Genomic DNA, 20,876 nt, shown 5'->3' on the forward strand with positions numbered 1-20,876 from the left:
TAAGGAGAGCTGCCTCTTCGCTCACAAGCCATCCTAAGCATCACGGCCTCACCTGAGGGCCGGCCCGTGCCTGCTGAGCCACACTGCGCTCGCTCCATGGCACTAAAAGGTCAGCGGGGACACTTCTTGTCTCCCCACGCCTGGGTCATCGGTCTCTAGCCTGGCATTGTGTCAGACGCCATCGTAGGGATGTGGAAGACAAGAATCCATGAATCAGCTGACTGCTGCACACCACACAGGCTTTCCATCACTTGGTCCCCTCCCCACCTTGGAGAGGCCCCTCCCCACCTCCAGAGATTGGCTGAAGGACCTGGACCTTTGGCTGGAGAGAGGAACGGGGCCGGGTGAGGGCAGCGGATGAAGGCTACATCACGCTGTCCCACACCCATCTTCCAAAGTGGAGAGGCCCCGCCAACCAGGGCAAAGGGACGTGTTCGATGAGGTCCAACAGGAGACACCCCCAGTCCACCTGGTGGCAGCAGCAAAAGATGGGGTCTGCTGAGATGGAGATGTTTTTACAACTGGAACAATCTAGCGATGTTCCGGTTGCTTCTAGAAAAAGGAAGCTCCCAATCAAATGAGGCTAGAAGTCCCCTGGGGCAGGAATACTGACCGAGGAGCCTCCGTTGGGTGGTTTACTCTTGCCTGTCTTCTCCCCAGCTGACCTGCAACCTCCAGGAGCTCAGAGGTCATGTCTTACGTGTAATCGTGACCTGGCAGCGGTCTCAGGGCCTGGACGCAGTTCACACTTCCCACGCTTGGGATGGATAAGGGAACAAGTGAATGGGCGTTTGCCCTCCGCAGCTCGTTCCAGCTCTGAACGTCTGTGATGCCCTCCATCACCACCATGCCCAGCCCTGGGGCGTGGAGCATTCTTGCTCCCACCCACGGATCTTTGTCCCCGCCAGCCTCGACAGGTATCGCCTTCTATGACCTATTGGAGTTTGCTCTAATCTGTTCCCTTAACATCCTGTGAGTTGGGCTCCGTGAGGGCAGGGACCGTGTGCCATGCTGGCAGAGTACTTACTGACCGATTGCTTAGGGGGCAGAGGAAACAACATGAACAGAGGCATGGGACAGTTTGTGGGCAGGCACTCGGTCAGGAACACGCCCGGGGCAGAATCTCTGCATCCAGCCCCTGTTACAGATGGGAGGGGGGGCGAGGTGGGGGACAGGCAGTGCCTGACTGACCACCTGTGGCTCTCCAGATTGACAAGGCCTTCCTGACAGCTGCGTGAGGTGTAGTTGGGGCATCCAGGCGGGGGTACAGTTCCCCGGGAGGCCACAGGGGGCTCTAGAAAGCAGAGCCCCGCGGGCGGGGTGGGGGGGGGACGTGTCACCAAGCCACAGGGCTGGACGGAACTCACCTTGTGGGTCAGAAAGCCAGGCCTCGGGACGCCAGTCAGTTAAGCGTCCGACTCTTGATTTCGACTCAGGTCGTGACCCCAGGGTCATGGGATCGAGCCCCCTGACTCTTTTTATTTTTTTTAACGTTTATTTATTGAGAGACAGAGAGAGACAGAGCGTGAGCAGGGGAGGGGCAGAGAGAGAGGGAGACACAGAATCCGAAGCAGGCGCCAGGCTCCGAGCTGTCCGCACAGAGCCCGACGCGGGGCTCGAACGCACAAACCGTGACATCGTGACCCGAGCCGAAGTCGGACGCTTAACCGACTGAGCCACCCAGGTGCCCCGAGCCCCCTGACTCTTGATTTCAACTCAGGTCATGATCCCAGTGTCGTGGGATCGAGCCCCCCACCCCCACCCCGGAGCTGAGCGTGGAGCCTGCTTAGGAAACCACCCAGAGGGCTACAGATGCTCACTTCCCCTGATACAGCCCCTACCCCCATCCTTCTCTGAGCAAGACATCTTCTGGCTAACTCCCTCCTGAAGATACCCACCTCTTCCAGAAAAGCTACAAAGCTGTGTGTGAGGTCAGTCACCTGCCTTGGGAGTTAGGGATTTCAGAGAACACCTCACCATCTCAGAGTATTTCAATACTCCCCCACCCCCAGACTTCCTGTGCCGAAGACCGAATAATGCCCCCCCGCCCCCGCCCCGAGATGTCACATCTCAAACCCCTGAGCCTGGGAATATGTTGCCTCACGCAGCAAAAGGGACTCGGCAGGTGTGACTAAATTAAGGACCCTGAGATTCTCCTGGATTATCTGCGGAGGCGGGATATAATCCACGAGGGCCCTTACAAGAAGGAGGCAGGAGGCTGAGGGTGTGAAGGACACAGTGTGACAGTGGACGCAGAGCGGACAGACTGGGAGGTGCCAGGCTACTGGCTTTGAGGATAGAGGAAGGGGCCATGAGCCAAAGAACGCAAGTGGCCTCTAGAAGTTTGAGGAGGCAAGGAAACAGAGTCTCCCGAAGGAACGTGGCTGTGCCGGCACCTTGATGTGGGCTCAGTGAAATACATTTTGGACTTCTGACCTCAAAACTGCAGGATGATAAATTCGTATCTTAAGTCACTAAGTCTCTGGCATTCTCTTGCAGAAGCCTTAGGAAAGTAATGCACCCGGTTTACAGATGAGGAAACAAAGGCTCGGGGTGGGGTGGGGTGGGGGGAGTGGGGCAAGGCGGTTTGCCCACAGCTTCCGGCTAAAGGGCTGCAGACGCTGCCCTTGCCGCACCATCAGATCCACAGATTTCCAAGTGCCATCAGTGAGCTGTGGGCTCTGCACTCAGGCCACTTGGACCTGAGCCCCAGCCCTGCCACTTACTAGCTCTGCGTCCTTGCTTCAGCTTCCTCAGCTGTGAAATGGGCTTGCAGTCACCCCCGCCTCAGAGAGAGCCGTGAGGAGCAAACAGGTTAATACAGGAAAGCCCTCAGCGCTGGGTCTGGCCCTGTATCATGTTGTCTCTTACAAGGACTCTCCTATTTGAGAGCCGCTTTATCCTGCGGTCAGGCTGGGGGTTCACATGCCCGGCAGTCTCTGACGCCCAGGCTTGTCCTCCTGTCTCTGATTGTTTGCTCTGTTTTAAACCTCCTGAGATCGCATTTTTGTTCGTTAGGTTCAGACCCAAGCCCTTCGGAGCTGCAGCCGTGAAGCGCTCATCCGGGCAGTTGCCACACACACCCACAGGCCAAGCTAAGCTGGCAACCTGCTCACACGCTCGTCCCCAGGATGTTAACACAGCCTGGGAGAGGGATTTTTGCCGAATATATTTCATTTTTAAAAATATATAGGGGTGGGGCTCCTGGCTGGCTCAGTCGGTTAAGCATCCGACCTCGGCTCACACCGTGATCTCACGGTTCGTGGGTTCGAGCCCCCACGTGTGGGCCTCTGCACTGACAACTCAGAGCCTGGGGCCTGCTTTGGATTCATGTCTCCCCCTCTCTCTGCCCCTCCCCTGTTCACACTGTCTCGCTCTCTCTCCCTCAAAAATAAACATTAAAAAAATTCTTTTAATAAACAAATAAAATAAAAAATATATATATGGAGGGGCACCTGGGTGGGTCAGTCAGTTGCGCATCTGGCTCGGCTCAGGTCATGATCTCGTGGTTCATGTGGAGCCCCACATCGGGCTCTCTGCTGTCAGCAAGGAGCCTGCTTGGGATTCTCTCTCTCTCTCTCTCTCTCTCTCTCTCTCTCTCCCTGTCCCTCCTTCCCCACTCCTTGCACAAACTTGCTCTCACTCAGAATAAACTTTATATATATATAATATATATATATAAAGTTTATATATATTATGTTTATATATATTATACACACACACACGCACATATATATATGTGTATATATATGTATATGTATATGTATGTATATGTATGTATGTATATGTATGTATGTATGTATGTATGTAGGGGAACCTGCATTGCTCAGTCTGACTCTTGATTTAGGCTCAGGTCACGATCCCAGGGTTGTGGGGTTGAGCCCCATGTTGGAAGCTCAGCATGGAGCCTGCTTAAGATTCTCTCTCTTCATCTGCCCCTCTCCCTCTCTCAAATTAAAAACAAAAAAACAAAAAATATACATATATTTTTTAATTTTTTAAATATTTTTATTTATTTTTGAGACAGAGAGAGAGCATGAGCAGGGGAGGGGCAGAGAGAGGGGGGAGACACAGAATCTGAAGCGGGCTCCAGGCTCTGAGCTGTCAGCACAGAGCCCGACGTGGGGCTCGAACTCACGGAGTGTGAGATCATGACCTGAGCCGAAGTCGGACGCTCAACCGACTGAGCCACCCAGGCGCCCCTATATACTTATAAACGTATATATAATCATATGTATATATAATCATATATATATCATATATATATATATATGATATATATATATATATATGAAACATTCCATCTTAGCTCACTAGTAGAACTTAGGAATTGCTAATCTGAACTGGCCACTCTGCCCCCATTCTAACACCTGCCAGTGACAACAGCCCTCCTGCCTCCTGGGGCCGTTTGGCTCTGTGAACTTCCGGGGCGTTGGGGAGGCTGCCTTCTGGGGGGGAGGCTGACCCACATCAGAGCAGGTCAGCAGGCCGCAGCCTGGCCCTTCACCAGAGGGGATTAGAGGAACGGAGCGCCGGAGCTGGCCAATTCTGTCTGGGCAGCCTTTGGGAAGAGGGTCACGTGCCCTCACGAGGGGGCAGGGTCCCCTCTCAGCCCCACTCCCTTTCATCAACACCCACAAGCCAGGCCACTCCAATGGCTCCTCGTCTCTCCCCCTTCTCCCGGGGCCAAGCTCCCACGAACCCCCCAACCACGAGAGAAAAATCCTCCAATCATGTGCTATCCTTCGTGTGGAGCAGAAATCTAAGCGAACAAGGCCATCCAAAATTCGTCAGCAAGGGCTGATTTCATTCGGCCTTGTAATTAAGTTGTTGTTATTGTTGTTTAATACATACCAGGTCAGATCTGGATCACTCTAGTTTTCTCCCAAACAGCGAACAGACGGGCCAGAGCTCTGCCTCTTTAGCCTGACTCTATGTCCCCTTAAGTGTGACCACCTTTCCAGCCAGCTAAACCCCATTCAGCACCGCACGCGCACACACACACACACACACACACACACACACACACACACACACACGAACCTCAACTGTCCTACTGCCCCGTGTGAGCAGGCTTGTCCAAGCAAGACCCCTGAACCTGCCCTGACCCGGGAGGTGCCTTGAGCAAGGAACCCGGCTCCTGCCCCAGGTGTCTCCGTGAGAAATCCCAACCTGAATTTCACTCCTGCAGATTCGTGCCCAGTTGGGGGAGCCAGCGTTCCTCCCGGGGGTTCACCCGACCAGTGCACGTGTCCCGCAGACAAGAACAAGAACCTTCACTGCAGCCCTGTGCACACAGCAAGAGGTGGGACACAAGCCCAGTGCCCATCCTCAGGGGAGTGGATAGCTAAATGGTGATAATTTCAAACGGTGGGCCCCCACACAGCAGGCAAAAAGAACACAGGACTGCTGGTCACAATCTGGACGAATCTCAGAGTATTTCTATGAGATTCCATTTCTGGAAAAGTCAAAGCCAGGCAAAGCGAGTCACTAGCGGTGAGGTGTGAGTAGTGGTTACCTTGGGAGGAAGCCCTGGGAGGCTTCTGGGCTCTGGGAATGTTCTGCAACTTTGATCTGCACATGGTTTATATGGGTACTTACAGACGTAAAAACTCATTGTGCTACAGGTCTAAGACTAGTGTATTTTCTTTCTTTATTTTAAATGTGTATTTATTTTTGAGAGAGGGGGTGGGGAAGGGCAGAGAGAGGGAGACAGAGGATCCAAAGCAGGCTCCATGCTGTCAGCACAGAGCCCGATATGGGGCTCGAACTCACAAACCATGAGATCGTGACCTGAGCCAAAGTCAGTCGCTTAACGGACTGAGCCACCCAGGTGCCCAGACTAATGTATTTTACTATACGTAGTAAGTTAACCTCCTTAAAAACTTTAAAAGTAGAAAAATATTGGGGCACCTGGGTGGCTCAGTCGGTTGGGCATCTGACTTCAACTCAGGTCATGATCTCACAGTTCGTGAGTTCAAGCCCCACATCAGGCTCACTGCTGTCAGCGCAGAGCCCGCTTCAGATCCTCCTTCCCCCTCTCTCTGCCCCTCTCCTGCTTGTGCTTTCTCAAAAATAAATAAAAACATTAAAAAAATTTTTCTAAGTACAAAAATATTTATCTTTGAGCACCTCTGTGTGCTAAGTCCAAAGGGTATCTCAGACGAGACTCTAATCCTTTAAGAGTTCATAGTCTGGTGGGGAAGAAAATATAGTCAAATAATACAAGGCTGTCTGTGGCCAGGGCGACAGGTTGTGAGTCAGCCCAGGGTATCAGTATTACTCGTGATTTGGGGGAGGAGACAGAAAAAATTGACGCAATGTAGGACTTAGAGGCGGCCAGATGGGTGCCCAAATCCAGCTTCTTGCTGCTTGCCCTGCTTCCTCATCTGTAAGGGGGCATCATGGCAGCTGCACCCCAGGGGTTCTCATGAGGACGCAAGGAAAGTTCGCATGCAGGCACTCCGGCCCGAGACGAGACCGATGTCCCTGCTTTGCTCGGCCCGGCTGCACTGAGGTTCGCAGGGGTGAACCAGGCCCTGCCCCAAACAGCTTCCAATCTCGCCTGGATTTCGCCTTAAAGGAGCCCACAGCCGGGCGGGGAATCAGATACCTAGGACACAATGTCAAGAGGCTTACCTGCCGGCCGAGAGGAACAGATAAAGAAGCCACAGAGGTCAGAGGGCCCCACGGGGGTGGAAACGCAGCCAGGCCTTGAAAGGCAGACAGGATTCGGGGCACACGGAGACTGCTAGGGAGGGAAGGGCAGGAAGGGAGAGGGACCTACACGGGCAGAGGCGTGGAGGTGGGAAGTCAGGGAGGCGCACAGAGGAAAAAGTAACTAGTCAAGTGTGGCTCAAGAAGGGGCCCAGGAAAGAGGGCCTAGAAGGCCCAGGGCTGAGTTCAACTTTATTTTGCTGTCAGTGGGGAAGCCCCTGCCAGTTTCAGAGGTTAAGAAGCGAGCGTATCGGAGCAAGGATTTAAACTGACAAGACAGGGGTGCCCGAGTGGCTTAGTTAAGCATCGGACTCTGGATTTCAGCTCAGGTCGTGATCTCGTGGTTTGTGAGATCGAGCCCCACGTTGGGCTCCGCACTGATAGCATGAAGCCTGCTTGGGATTCTCTCTCTCTCTCTCTCTCTCCGCTCCTCACCCCCCAAAGTAAATAAACATTTTATAAAAAAATTAAAAATAAAAAATAATAATAAAATGAGAAGCCAGCCAATAGCAGTGTTTCAGAGGAAGGGGGTGACTAGTTTCTCCAGGGCTGGGGCTCGGGTCGTATTTACCAAGAAACATCCAAACCCTCACAGCTGGTCCCCTCTGTGAGACCCAAGCATGCATTTTTGTTGTCTGTTTTGTTGTTGTTTAATGTTTATTTATTCTTGAGAGAGAGAGACAGAGCGTGAGTGGGGGAGGGTCAGAGAGAGAGAGAGAGAGAGAGAGAGAGAGAGAGACACACAGAATCCGAAGCAGGCTCCAGGCTCCGAGCTGTCCGCACAGAGCCCGACGCGGGGCTCGAACTCACGCACCGCGAAATCATGACCCGAGCCGACGTCGGATGCTTAACCGACTGAGCCACCCAGGCGCCCCTGTCTGTTTTTTAAGTAAACTCTGTGTCCAACACGGGGCTCGAACTCATGACCCTGAGATCAAGAGTCGCATGCTCTACAGACCGAGCCAGCCCCGGGGCTCCAAGCGTGCATTTTTGATTCGATGGTGGTAGGAGCCTGAGTGAGGCTGGCAGGTCCTTGAGGGAGTGGCCAGACCCTTGACCTTCCCGCACCGGGCGAGATGTAAGGATACGTTTCTTCCGGTTCTTGTTTCCTTAATTTAATTTTTGAAAAAAAAATCGTCTATCGCCATGACTCGGCACGCAAATGCTTCAAAGGGTCTCTAGCGAACAGCCTCCCAGCACCAGCCCGAACCCAGAGGCACCATAACCACCGACTCGGTGCAGACCCCTCGAGACCTCATGTACGCACATAAGCAAGTGCACTTTTCTTACACAGGTGGAGGCACACCAGACATGCTGCCCTGCACCCGTTTCTTTCACAGCAGACTGTGCCGGCCACGGTTCCATATCCACGCATGGAGTCTCAACCTTATCTTCCACAGCCGCACAGTATTCCATGGTTTAGACGCAGCATAACTTGTTCCCGGCCCTCGGTGGATGGACACTAGGCTCCTTCTAATCTTTTGCTAGTGCAAATATGCAGCAATGACTAATCTTCCAATAGATCCCTTCGCCCCCATATTAAAACACCTGTAGGGTGAATTCCTGGAAGTCCAAACGGCTGGGTGAACGCGTACAAGTGACTTTGAAAATGTTGCCAGAGAGACGGGATCCGTTTAAATCCTCATCAAGAAATAAGCCTAATTGTTAGGAAAAACACTGACGACGTGTAGTTGTAAGAGTGCCCAGACGAAGAAACGGTAGAGCAAAGCCCCGTTCGGCAGACAGAGCGCATCGGCCTCTGCTCGCCCAGCGCCCTCCTCCCCGTGTATTTCTTCACCTGTGGGTGAAGGGCCAGAGCTGCTCAGCCCCTCGGCCCTTCCCAGCGCAGACAGGCTCTGATGCCCTGGCCCCAGGGCAGGTGGAAGGGTGGACGGTGACCGGAGTCACCACGAACACCCAGCCATAAGTGGTCCGCCTGGGCATAGGTGCCAGGGCCCAGGGGAGGAGCAGGCCACAGAGCAGGCCTGGCGGGAAGGGGTGGGAGTGGAGAGCCCGAGAGGACCAAGCGTCTCCAGCCCGGCCATCCCAAACGAGTGACGAGCGCCTGGTGCTTCCCTTGTCCAGGCCGCAGGGACACCACAGCCACACAAGGCACGCTCGTGCTCTACGACATTCACTGCTGTGTCTACCACGGGCCTGTGACATGACATGTGTCTGACCAAAATGGCCGCCTAAACCCTCCTTTTCAAGTGGGCAGCCGGCAGAGGACGGAGGCGGGCCTCTGGATGCCTGGTGCCCTCCCTGTGAGGACAGCTGGGTAAACACAGCGGGCAGGGCAGGGTTTCCTCCCCCCCGCACAAATCCAGCTCAACTACGGAGAAGTGGGAAGGAAATGGTCTTTTACCCCCAACACGGGAGGAGATACCTCCTGGCAAACCAAAGACAGCATTCGAGAGGAAGAACCCTCACCAACCTTCCTGCTTCCGGCCCGTGCTCCGCTCCAGTGGACCGGAGGGCCAGGAACTCCTATAAATCAAATGCACCGAGGTTACTGCCGCTAAAATTCTTCTAACAAATGCACAGCGCATCAACCTTTCTTTGTAGAGGCAACGCGTACTGTTTTGGTAAATCTAGGGTCTCACAGCACAGCTGTGCTGGGGGGCCACTCAGAGCGGCAAGGGCGCAGGATAAAAATCGAAAACCTGTGAGCTTCCCTCCACAGGATCTCAGGCAAATTCACCCTTCTGAGCCTCAGTCTATCCAGCTCCAAAATAGGCATAATAATTCCAAGGCTCCAGGACCACCGGGAGGATTAAAAGAAATAATTTATGTGGAATGTGATTTGCAAACTGCAAAGCCCTACACAAATTCTGGTGAGGATTAGTAACATTGGTATTAAGATGTTGGGGCTCCCGGGTGGGCTCTCAGTTGGGTTAAGCGTCCGACTTCAGCCCGGGTCGTGATCTCACGGTTCGTGAGCCTGAGCCCCACGTCGGGCTCTGCACTGACAGCCCAGGCAGAGCCTGCTTCAGATTCTCTGTCTCCCCCTCTCTCTGCCCCTCCCCAGCTCACGCTCTCTCTTTCTCGCTCTCAGAAATAAGGAAACAGTTTTAAAGGAGATTAATATTGATTAATATTAATACCCTCACACACATCCCTTCACCAATACCCACTGTTGTGCTTTGCAGGCTCCCAAAATGACGGTTGATGGAATTCCAGATTCTGTGTGTTCTAGAATGAAAAACCCCAGCGCTACAGGCAAAGACCAGGAGGCTCTGCCAGTGGCTATAGCAGCAGCAGCCATGGAGTTATAGCTATTTTTCCCCCAGAGCCTTCCTGTAAATGGTGACCCAGAGGGCTTTGGGGAACAGCACGGCCCAGCAGAGTGCAGGTTCTCGGCCACCTGCCAGCGGGGCAGGGCCTCCCCGGGGGCAGGCCGTCCACAGAAGCTGTAGCAGGAGAAAAATATCAAGTACCGAAGTACCAAACTCCACCATGACCTCCAGAGCAGGGAGGCCGTCGGATCTGAAAATCCCTTCGCTGTGACAGATGCAGTAACTTGTAGAGGTTTCACCCCACCCACCCTGAGGTGGGGGTGGCTGTCCCTGCTATCCAGGGACCGCCCACGGACGCAGGCACAAGACTCCACAGATCACAGGTCACCAGCGAGGAGACCGAAGTCTTCAGAAGGATCAGCAAGCAAACTGCAGGTTGGAAAAGAAGCCACACACACACACACACACACACACACCCGTCTTCACGTGACCTGCTCTTACTCTAAATCAGGCCCTCCCCTTGGGGAGCTCAAGGCTTTATAACCACGGACCTCACCTGAGCCTTGCGGCACACGGCAGGTGAGTAGAGCGGGTACAAATAGCCCCCACAGAGGGCAAGGGACTTGCCCCAGGTCACCAGTTCTCTGACGTCCATGCAGTTTTCTGCCTGCCACTTAGAGTCATAGTGTCATCCTAGTGCAAAAAGGGTGGGGACATCATCTTTCCCACAGATACCAGATACAGCAGCAGGGGTTCTGTTTTGTTTTAACATTTATTTACCTTTGAGAGACAAAGACACAGAGCATGAGCGGGGGAGGGGCAGAGAGAGGGGAAGACACAGAATCCGAAGCAGGCTCCAGGCTCCGAGCTGTCGGCACAGAGCCCGACGCGCGGCTCGAACCCACGAAACCTTGAGATCGTGACCTGAGCCGAAGTTGGACACTTACCTGACTGAGTCACCCAGGTGTCCCAGGGGTTCTGTTTTTTAACTTCTCTAACTTTTTTTTTGTATCTATGGCTAACTTATTAATTTCATGGGTAAATGCTTATGAGCTGGCATTATGTGAACAACGAGATAATTCCGGATTATACCTAGAAAGAAAATATGCCCCCACGTCAACAGTGACTATTTCTTGGTTATGAAACTGGCAGTGATGTTTATTCTTACCCACTAATCTTCTGTGTTCCAAGTTCACTACAATCAACAAGTATACTGTTGTCCAAACCAAGAGAAGCCTATTGTTTCCAAAGGCTGAAAGAGATCACCCCTGCAAACTTTCCGTTAAATACTCAACGACTCGCGTGTGACTTTGTAAAACATAGTAGAGGCGGAAGTGAGGCAGGTTAGGCACAAAGGTTTTCTGGGTGGGATCTTCCCGCTCTGGTTTCCGCCCCAGCGAAGAAGGAAAAGGAGGTGACTGCGGGGCTTCCTGCCTCTCAGCACAGGCCCCGGACCTCCCGGATCCGAGACCTCCCATGTGCCCCATCGGCTCCTGATGGAAGCTTGGTCCTAATCAACAATCCTGTTCTGATTAATCCTGGCCTCAATGTCCGTCACCTCTCGAGAATAATTCCAGCTTTATCCTGAGTGGCAATGACATTAACCCACGCGGTCGTTCATCTGGGCAGCCGAAAACTTATTCAGCACCTACTCTGTGCAAGGCGTTGTGCAGACACCGAGCCATCGTTCACCCAAGACTGGAAACGACCAACCGAGGCCACACATCATCCTTCCAAGTTCTGCCCGAGCACAGGAGCAACAGAGATGTGAACAAACGCTGCCTGGGTGTGCAACCTAATTCTGGCATCTCAACTCCCTCTGCCTGAGGTGTTCCCCACCACCCTCCCCTGCCCAGTCCTGAGACAAAGCAGGGTCCGAGAACGGGTCCCTGTAGAGGACGCTGGTAGCTTAGCGGCACTGCACTCAGGTACCGGTGGAAGCAGAGGGGAGGGAACGGGAGTAAACCCAAAACTTCAAGACCGTCCAATTCTCTCCGCAGCGCCCTCCCGCTTTACTTCTTCTCCTTCCTGTCCTCTTTGAGGCTGAGAAGATCACATTCGATGATCATTGACTGAAGGTCCACCAGGTGCTAAGACCCGATGCCAAATGACTTTACAGACAGGAACTCAGACCTCTGCTTTGCACATGCTGGTCCCTCTGCCTGGAACCTGCCTCCTCTCCTTACCCGAGACAGCAGCTTAAATGGCACCTCATCAGAAAAGTGCCTGCCCAGGCAGGTATGCCCTGATGTTCCCTCAGAGTGCCCACGACAACTGTCATGGCTCCCGTTTGCCGTCTCTCTCCCCAGCAGGACTCAGCTCCCTGCGCTGACACACTGACACACAGTTCTTTGGTTTTTTTAGATACGTTTTTTTTTTTTCTTAAATAGGCTCCACACCAAAGGTGGGGCTTGAACTCAGGACCTTGAGATCAAGAGGCGTACGCCCTCCTCGCTGAACCAGCCAGGCGCCCCAGCAATACTTCTTGCGTAAATAAATTGAGCAGCCTGTAACGTAACGATAAAAGCCAGTGTTCACTGAGCATGTACTATGTGCCACATGCCGTGCTGAGCTCCGTGCAGACATGAGGTCACGGCAGCTGCGTGACGGCTGCACTATTTTTACTCCCGCGTTACAGATGTAGGAAACTGCGTCATTTCCCCCCACTTTTAAAGAACAGAAATTAGAACCTGGTAAGTGACTTGCCCAAGGCCCCGCAGGGCTAACAAGAGAGTGAGGATTTGAACGTCTCCCGATTTGAAGGTCTCCCGGGCCACCAGGACTGCTCAGCCGCGCCCCACCCCCCACCCCTGTGCCCAAAGGGGCATTTCTTTCCCCTGTGCTGTCAGTGCCCATTCGTCCCCTTACTGAATTCTCAGCCTCCTCTCCCAAGGCACCCAGTTCAGAAATCTTCTGACTCCTCCCTTCATGTCCTATATACCCCAAGCTCCCAAGCCCGATGCGATGCGGGTGCCTCACGCCATGGGTCCTCATCTTTCGGCCCCGGGGCCTGGGGTCTAGAGAAGCTGCGTGAATGCTGGCCCCTGGACATCCTGCACAGCGGGCAGGGAGAGCAGACGTCTCCCCAGTGAACTCACGCATGGGACCTGTAGTTAAGCCCAGCTTTCCGGCTCCTGCTCCGTCCCCACGCCCCTCCGCTCGTATTTATGGCGCTGCCGAGCGTGGGGGCCTGCGGAGGAGGCACACCCACCATAGCTCTCCGCAGGGAAAGGGAGCTGCCCACGCTCATTCCAGATCTACGGCTTGAGGAGTCAGTGGGGACCCACAAGACCCGGGACAGCCAGGGAGAACTCGGGTTCCGGTCCAGTGGAGCCACTTCACAGCCGGTCCCAGAAGCCAGTTGGAGGGCACACACCAAGGCAACAGCGGGCTCCAGAGCCTGTCCGGGGTCACACGGGGTCGTCAAACCCAGAAGCTGCTGGAAGAAAAGGAGAAGGCAGCTGGGCCTAAAATAAAAAGGATGCCTGTGGGAAAAGTGTCCGGAGGAAAAGCAAAAAAGGAGAGAGGGAGGTCAGGTGTTCTCGGAGTTCTCTGCAGGAATAAGGGAAGGAGAAAAGATGGTAACACTGTCCCTCACGTGTGTAACCCACGGCTGGGGACCTCAATTCATTTTTGCAACCTCTGGGGGCTCCCTGCTGACCACACGGGGGAGGGGGGGGGTCAAGTTCAAACTCCTTAGCGGGGGGGCCTTCAAAGACCTTCATGCCCAGGTCCACTGTGGCCACTGTGGTCTGGGAGGCGAGGTATCCCAGGCCTCCACACTCTGCCCAGGGGCTCCTCAACCTTCTGGCTTCTAGAAGACTTCTGGCACACCCACACCGTGGGGTTACCACCGCTTGAACCCGCTAGGCTGACTCTGCAGAGCGGGAAGGTAACTGATCCCACCTCACCAGGTGGTGGGGGGATGAAACCCAGTAATTCATCAAAGCACTCTGAACTGTGCCTGGCACACAGTAAGTGCTTAATAAACAAGCTGTTGTTCCTATTGTCCTCTGCACCCCTTTAGGGCCTCTGTTTCAACCACAAGTAGAGCACTGTCTTGCATATTTGTTACACATTGGACTCCTTCAGCCAACCACAGCCTTTTAGAAGGCACCATTCAGGCCTCTGTGCCCTGAGGCCTAGCAAGGAGCCCCGCACACAGTAGGACTTCAGCAAGTGCTGACCACCACCGCCGCGGTGAAGGCCCACGGCAGGCCTCACACAGAGCTCTCCCAGGGCCCGGCTGCGGGCGGGCCTTCCACAACTCGCGCACCAATTTCCCAGCCTAAATGCCCCACAGAGCGAGAAGGGCATTCGCTGTTAACTCAGTTTCAAAACAATGAAGGGCTGTACTCTGCCCGACTGAGGCTGTTTCCACTCCAGGGAATGTACGGGGAGAAATGAGCACAGCAGAGACTGGAAATAGCACTGAGCCCCTCTTGGGGCGAGAGCTGGGCCGGCCCGCCAGAAACCAGGAGCAAAACCTCAAAGGCAGACGGGGAGCAAACTCCACAGGAGTCGGCCGACACGAGTGACGTGGGACAAGGAGCTCACTCGCACCCATTCGGCCTTCAAGGTCTCCTTCCCGCCCACTTGGAGAGCTTTAGAAGGCGCTCTCCGTATAGCCCACCACCATGTGGGAGCAACTTACAACACACCCGGAACCCCAACGGGCGCACGAAGGTACCCCGGGTTGTCTGTGGTCCTCGGTGGGGTGGGAATTCGGTGCCTTCTCCACCCGAACGGGCTACTGGGCCCTGGTGTCTGAATGGGGGTCACTGTCTATGCCCATCTCCCCAGCAGACTGGGAGGACTGAGGCCAGGCCCCAGGCCCCATTCATGTTCAGACACCTGCGCCCCTAGCACGGTGCCCAGCACGTAGATGTTCAATCAGCTACCAGGCAGCCAGTTCCGGCAGCAAGAGAGGTCCTGGCTCAAGGACAGCTCCACACAGGTCTGCCATGCACCACAGACAAGTGAGTCATGTGCTGTCCCTGGGTCTCAGTTTCCTCAAGTGCACACGGGGATGACGACGGCTCTGTACTCACACAGCCACTGAGAAAATTAACTGGGAAAACATATGTGGTAAACACCAAAGCATCAGACGCATGCTCGTCATCCTTCAGGCTTCAGCTCAGCCGTCCGCATGTGCTGGATCTTTGCTGCTGGCCATGCTCCCCCTCTTCCAGCAGTGAACCCACACTGCACTCCCTCTATTGTCTTATATTTGTCACTTCATTGTGATTACTCGTTTCTAAGTTTGATCCCCTCCACCAACCTGAGAGCTCCCGGAAGCCCAGGGCATCAATAGTTTGGGTCCAAGGGCTGCCCAGATGGGCACACGGCTCGGGCTGCGGGGACCCTCCCACCCCACGGTTCCCGTGAAGGAAGTCACACCTCTGAGACCTGCATCTCCTCTGCAGGTGCAAGTGAACTTGTTTGCCTGGCTGGCTCCGCAGCGCACAGGCCTCCAGGGCACAGATTGCTGCTTCTTTCCTTACACGAAACACCCGGCAGTCAGATAAATAATACATGGGCTTCACCTCACACCCAGGTATCAGGCGTGCAAACGCCTGCTTTGCGCCATGGTGCCCTGGGCGTGCGGGCACACCCATGCATATGTGTATATGCTATCTGGCCTGGCACAACCCCAGGGAGAACGTGAATTGGGAACAGATACCCATGCCCCTCCCTCAACCCTCTTGCCTTGCCATGGCCTGGAGTCAACTAGCACTAGACCTGAGCAGTGTGCCCAGAGAGGAAATGTACAACCCATGGGATGGATACATACACCCTACAGCAGCCTCTACGGTCCCTTTCCTAACAAATATCCTTTGAGCCCTAGGTTAGCCTCGGTGCCCCTCCAAGCAGCTGGCTCGTATGCAAGGCGTGTACACCCTCCATGCAAGCATCCCCGAAGGCCTGGCCAGGCCAACCATACTCCCAGCTCACAGCCACCCTCACAGGGCACGGATGCCTCCCCCGCTCGGTGGTGCCAGGCGCCAGCACACCCACCGGGCACACACAAACCCCACTTGCAAAGGGCCTGTCCATCGGCCTTCCCTCTCCCCCCGCCACCCCCACAGGCAGGTCCGATTACACTCCAGGCGAGGGCCTGCCACGTTGGCGAGGAGGGGGCCAAGGCACACCCACGGGCAGCCCGGCGACCCTGCAGGGCGGGGAGGGGGCGCAGGGCGCGACGGGCTGGGCGGCGGACGCCCCCTCCCTCGTCGGCCGGGCCGGCCACCTTCGTGCCTTCCCCGCCCCCCCGGGACCTGCGACCAACGCGACCCGTGGGGCGCTCCCCGCGCGGGCCTCTCCAAGACCGAGCAGCCCCCGCCCCCGGGAGTCCGCAGCCACCCCCCTCGGGGCCTCGGCGCGAGGCCGGCCAGGCTGGGTACCTCAGGAGCCCATGGCTGCGGTGGCGGTGGCGTGTGCGGACGGCGCGCGGCAGCCGGACTCTCCTGGCGGGACGGGCGGGCGGCGCCGCAGCCCCGGTGTCTCGCCGCCGCCGGCGGGTCCCGGGCCCAGCGGAGTGCCGCCGCGGCGCGCCTGCGCGCTGAGCACGCCTCCGGGGAGGGCGGGGCGGCGAACTCGCCGCTGAGATCACCCGCCCGGCCTTAAAGGGGCCGCGCCCGGAACCCCCAGCTCTCCGCGGGGTGGTGCGGCAGACCTAGGTTCTCCCGGCGCTCGCAAACAAACCCTCAAGAGTCGTCTCCCCCACCTCAATTCGACCCCCCAACCCTGCCCACCACAGAGCTTCTTCGGGTGCACAGACAGAGTCGTGGGCTCCGAGGTCTGTCCCCGACCCTCGCAGGCTGTCTGGCGCTTCACTTTTCTTAACCCTAATTACCTCCATTTGGGCCTGTTTTGAAGATGGAACAATATATAATGGCTATTTGTCGAGTGAGGCTGCTTGTGGAAATGCGGAATTAACGTGTACTGAAGTCCTATATGCAATCACGCGAGATGAAATTGCAGAGCAGAGAACGAGACTTTTTCTTCCCGTGCCAATTCACAGAGGCGCTTCATTCTTGCCCCGCCTGTCTCTAGGCAGCCTAACCAGCAAAATTTTTCAGAGGTCATTCAAGCCGCCTATCCCATTGCTGTTTGCCGGGTCTACACCTTACCCACTTAACTGAAAAAAATCCAATCAAGTTCTGGCGTTGGTGTGCTCAGATCCCGAAATGTATTTATATCCCCTGCCCAGACTCCTCTCCTGAGCTGTCTACTCAACACTTCCATGCTTGATGGGGCGCCTGGGTGGCTCAGTTTCACCACCCCCCACCCCCGCAGGCTTTCCCCTGGCAGTGAGGAGACTGCTTGGGATTCTCTCTCTACCCACCCCCTCCCTCCCCCCATTCTGTTCCTCCCCTACTCACACTGCCTCTCTCTCTCTCTCAAAATAAATAAATAAATAAGTAAACAAAAAAACTCATACTTGAGGTCCAGAAGACATCTCAAAGTCAGCGTGCCTTCCAAACACATACAAACCCACACCCTCGCAGCCTCTGTTGGCAACTCTGTCTTTTCCAGTGCTCAGGGAAAGCACTCCTGGAGTCGTCCCCGAATCCCTCCTTCCACTCCGTTACCCACTGGAGCAGGAAATCCTCTTGGCTCTACCTGCAAAATATATCTAGACTCTAATCTCTTCCACCCCATCTCCACTGCTAACACCCTCATCCAGTTTCTGCCAAGGATCACAGCAATATTCTTGTTATAGACTGAATGTGTCTCCCGCAAATTCATATGCTGAAATCCTAACTCCCAGTATGATGGTATTGGAGGTGGGGACTTTGGGAAGTCATTAGGTCACGAGGGTGGAGCCCTAATGAGTCGGATTAGTGCCCTTATAAAAAGGATCCCAGGGAGTCCTCTAGCCTTTCTGCCACGTGAGAATAGAAAGGTTGGCAATCGATAACCCAGAAGGGGATTCTCATCAGAACCCAATCGCGCTGGCAGGGCACCCTGATCTCAGACTTACGGCCTCCAGAACTATGAGAAATAAATTTCTGTTGTTGATAAGCCACCCGGTCTATGGTAATTTGTTACAGCAGCCCAAACTGACCAAGATTATCACAATGTTCTCCTAACCTGTTTTCTTATTCTAACCTCATCCCTGTCTCTATCAGTATAGGAGCAAGATGGATTCTTTTGTTTTATTATTATTTTTTAAGATTTTATTTTTAGGGATGCTTGGGTGGCTCAGTCATTTCAGCGTCGGACTCTTGATTTTGGCTCAGGTCATGATCTCATGGGTCATGGGATCAGGCCCCAAATGGGGCTCTGTGCTGACAGAGCAGAACCTGCTTGGGATTCTCTCTCTTCCTCTCTCTGCCCTTCCCCCACACACGTGGTCTTGCACACACACACTCTCTCTCAAAATAAATAAATAAGCTCAAAAAGTCACACTTTTCACTGACTGAGCCAGCCAGGCACCCCTAGAGGGATTCTTTTAAAACCCAAGTCAGAACACGGGAGTCCTTTGCTCAAAAAACCCCCATTGTTCCCCCATTTTACTCTGAGTAAAAGCAAAAGTCCTTACAAATCCTCACAAAGCCTTGCTTGATTTGACATTCTATCCACCAAGGTTTGTCCGACCTCATCGCCACCTCTTCTTTCTCTCCACACCACTTTCTGTTCCTAGGACAAGCCAAGCACACTCTGCCTCAAATCCTTTGCACTGGCTGTTCCAGTTGCTAGGATCACTGTTCCCTCAGATATCCAAATGGTCCCTCCCTCATCTTCTTCAAGGATTTGTTCAAATGTTCCTCACTCATTGAGGCCTTCCCTGACCACACCAATAAAATTGCCAAGTCCCTCACATGCACTCCTGATTTCCCTCTTACTATGCTCTATTTTCCCCCTTATCGCTTAATTTCTATCTTAATAGATAGTTTGCCTGTTTTTCTGTCTTCCGTCAGTAGCACAAAAGCTCCGTGAGGACAAAGATGTACATTCTTTTTGTTTCCTGATCTAATCCCAGTACTTAATACTGGGGTTGGCATAGAGAACACGCTCAAAAGGTATCTGTAGCACTAATGAATACCTTCTAGAAAGAGTCCTATAAAAAAATTCTTTCCCAGCCTCAGGTAAGAAGTTCCTCACGGCTATCCCAACACACAGAACAAGCCTTATTGGTTGCGTTATAATCATCTGTGTATGACTTTCCAGCTCTCCAGGGCAAAGTTCTGGTCCCGGTTTCGCGATTTCTCATGCTTAGCGTAGAAAGCTTACAAAGCAGACACATTCCGACCTCCGCCAACCCCTTCAGAGTGTTGGGGCCAAACCGCACCCAAATTCGGGTTCTCAGCCCCTGCTCGTCAAGGGTACCTACTTAACTTTTGGGTCTCAACTTACGGAGGCCCTAGGCTGGTGGGGTCAGAGACAAGTCGTGGGTATTTTTAGGCTTGAAGACAGAAAGTCACCTGACCTGGGTGACACGGCAGGTTCGCAGGAGGAAGTGGGAACCCTGGTTGTTTGCTCTCTGCTTTTCCTCGTTCTCTCTCCCAGGCTTTCCAAAATGAAGATCAGTGTTCACCCCCTCTGCCTCCTCCCCAGTCCATGCAATTGCCCATCCACGGAGGCTCAAAGATGCTGCTCACGTCGGTCCCTTCTCCCCTCCACGCATGGGGTCACTGCCCTGGTTCCGGTCCCCTTATCTCTGGACAATTATAACAGTTCCCCGCCCACCAGTCATCTTTACACGTGCCCAGTGGGTACTGAAGGCAGAATGCTTTTTTCCACCTCCAGCAAACAGCTACTCTTCCCTCAAAGACCGTACCAGAGGTCATCTTTTGGTTCCTTCTCGATCCCTCCCCTATTTTCCCCATGTCTGAATTCGTTTCTCCACAACAGAAAGTTTGGAAATAACCTGAAAGTCATCAAAGAACCGTGAAGTAAATTTCGGCCTATCCATACAATGGCATATTGTGTAGGTATTAAAATAGCCTCTTTACACATTTCTAATAACGTGGGGAAATGATTAGGAATCATAATGAGTAAAAAGGAAGTAATACATTTGCATGACAACCTGAACTCTGTAAAAAAAAAAAAAAAGATTAGAAGAAAGATTGGAAGGAAATATGACAAAATGCCAACAGTGGGTCCTTTTATTAAATATTTATTTTTGAGAGAGAGAACGTGAGGCGGGGAGGTGCAGAGAGAGCGGGGTGGGGGGGGGGGAGACAGATGATCTGAAATCTGAAGCAGGCTCTATGCTGACAGCAGAGAGCCGGATGCAGGGCAACAGTGGGTCCTTCTAAGTGGCAGGGTTATAAATATTGGTTTGGTTACCTTCCCCCTCCCCAGCCACCTTGTTTCCCTGTATTTTCCAAAATTTGTTGGCAAAAGCATGTAATATTTCCGAAATAAGAACAAAGGTTATTTAAATAAATGATCTACTGTTTCCTTCTGTTTTCTTCTCACTGTGCATCTGAGAACCTCTCAATGGTAGGGACCTGGTTGGATTATCTCCACATCCAAAACCCACTCCTAGCATTTGGCAGGGGAGTGCAGATTCCAGAAGAGCGAAGGCCTCAGCAGTGCAAGCTGATGAGCGGCCCAGAGCCCAGAGCACTCAGGTTACCTGCAACCTCTGTGTCTCCAACTTGTCCCCAAGGATGCTGTGGGGGACCTGGCCTGGTGCCCTGGAAAGGCAGCATGGTGTGGCAGGCAAAGCACCTTAGGCATGTGGCTTTGCCTCTTGGAGCCTCAGTTTCCCCATCAGTAAGTAGGTGGAATGTAAGAACAGCCCATCTGGCAGAACTGTCCCGATAAATGTATGTGAAAATGTCAGCCCAGTACTGTGCACACCGCTGATGGTTGCGCTGCCGTCCACAGAATGTGACTGAAGACCCAGCTAACTTTTTACCTGAATCAGACCCTTTTGTTTGCCAAGAGATTGAAACCCAGTTCCAG

General features: G+C 53.7%; 1 protein-coding gene across 1 annotated transcript in view; it reads right to left on the minus strand.

Annotated features, from left to right (window-relative positions):
• The window catches only part of TMEM184B (transmembrane protein 184B), a 49,081-nt gene extending 32,574 nt beyond the window's left edge, over nt 1–16,507 (minus strand). Inside the window, exon 1 of the mRNA XM_060656363.3 lies at nt 16,358–16,507. The gene's annotated coding sequence lies outside the window, so the exon portion shown is untranslated. The remainder of the gene's footprint in view (nt 1–16,357) is intronic.
• Between the last annotated feature and the right edge of the window lie 4,369 nt (nt 16,508–20,876).

The sequence above is a fragment of the Panthera onca genome, chromosome B4, assembly GCF_046562875.1.
Source record: "Panthera onca isolate mPanOnc1 chromosome B4, mPanOnc1 haplotype 2, whole genome shotgun sequence".
NCBI lineage: Eukaryota > Metazoa > Chordata > Mammalia > Carnivora > Felidae > Panthera > Panthera onca.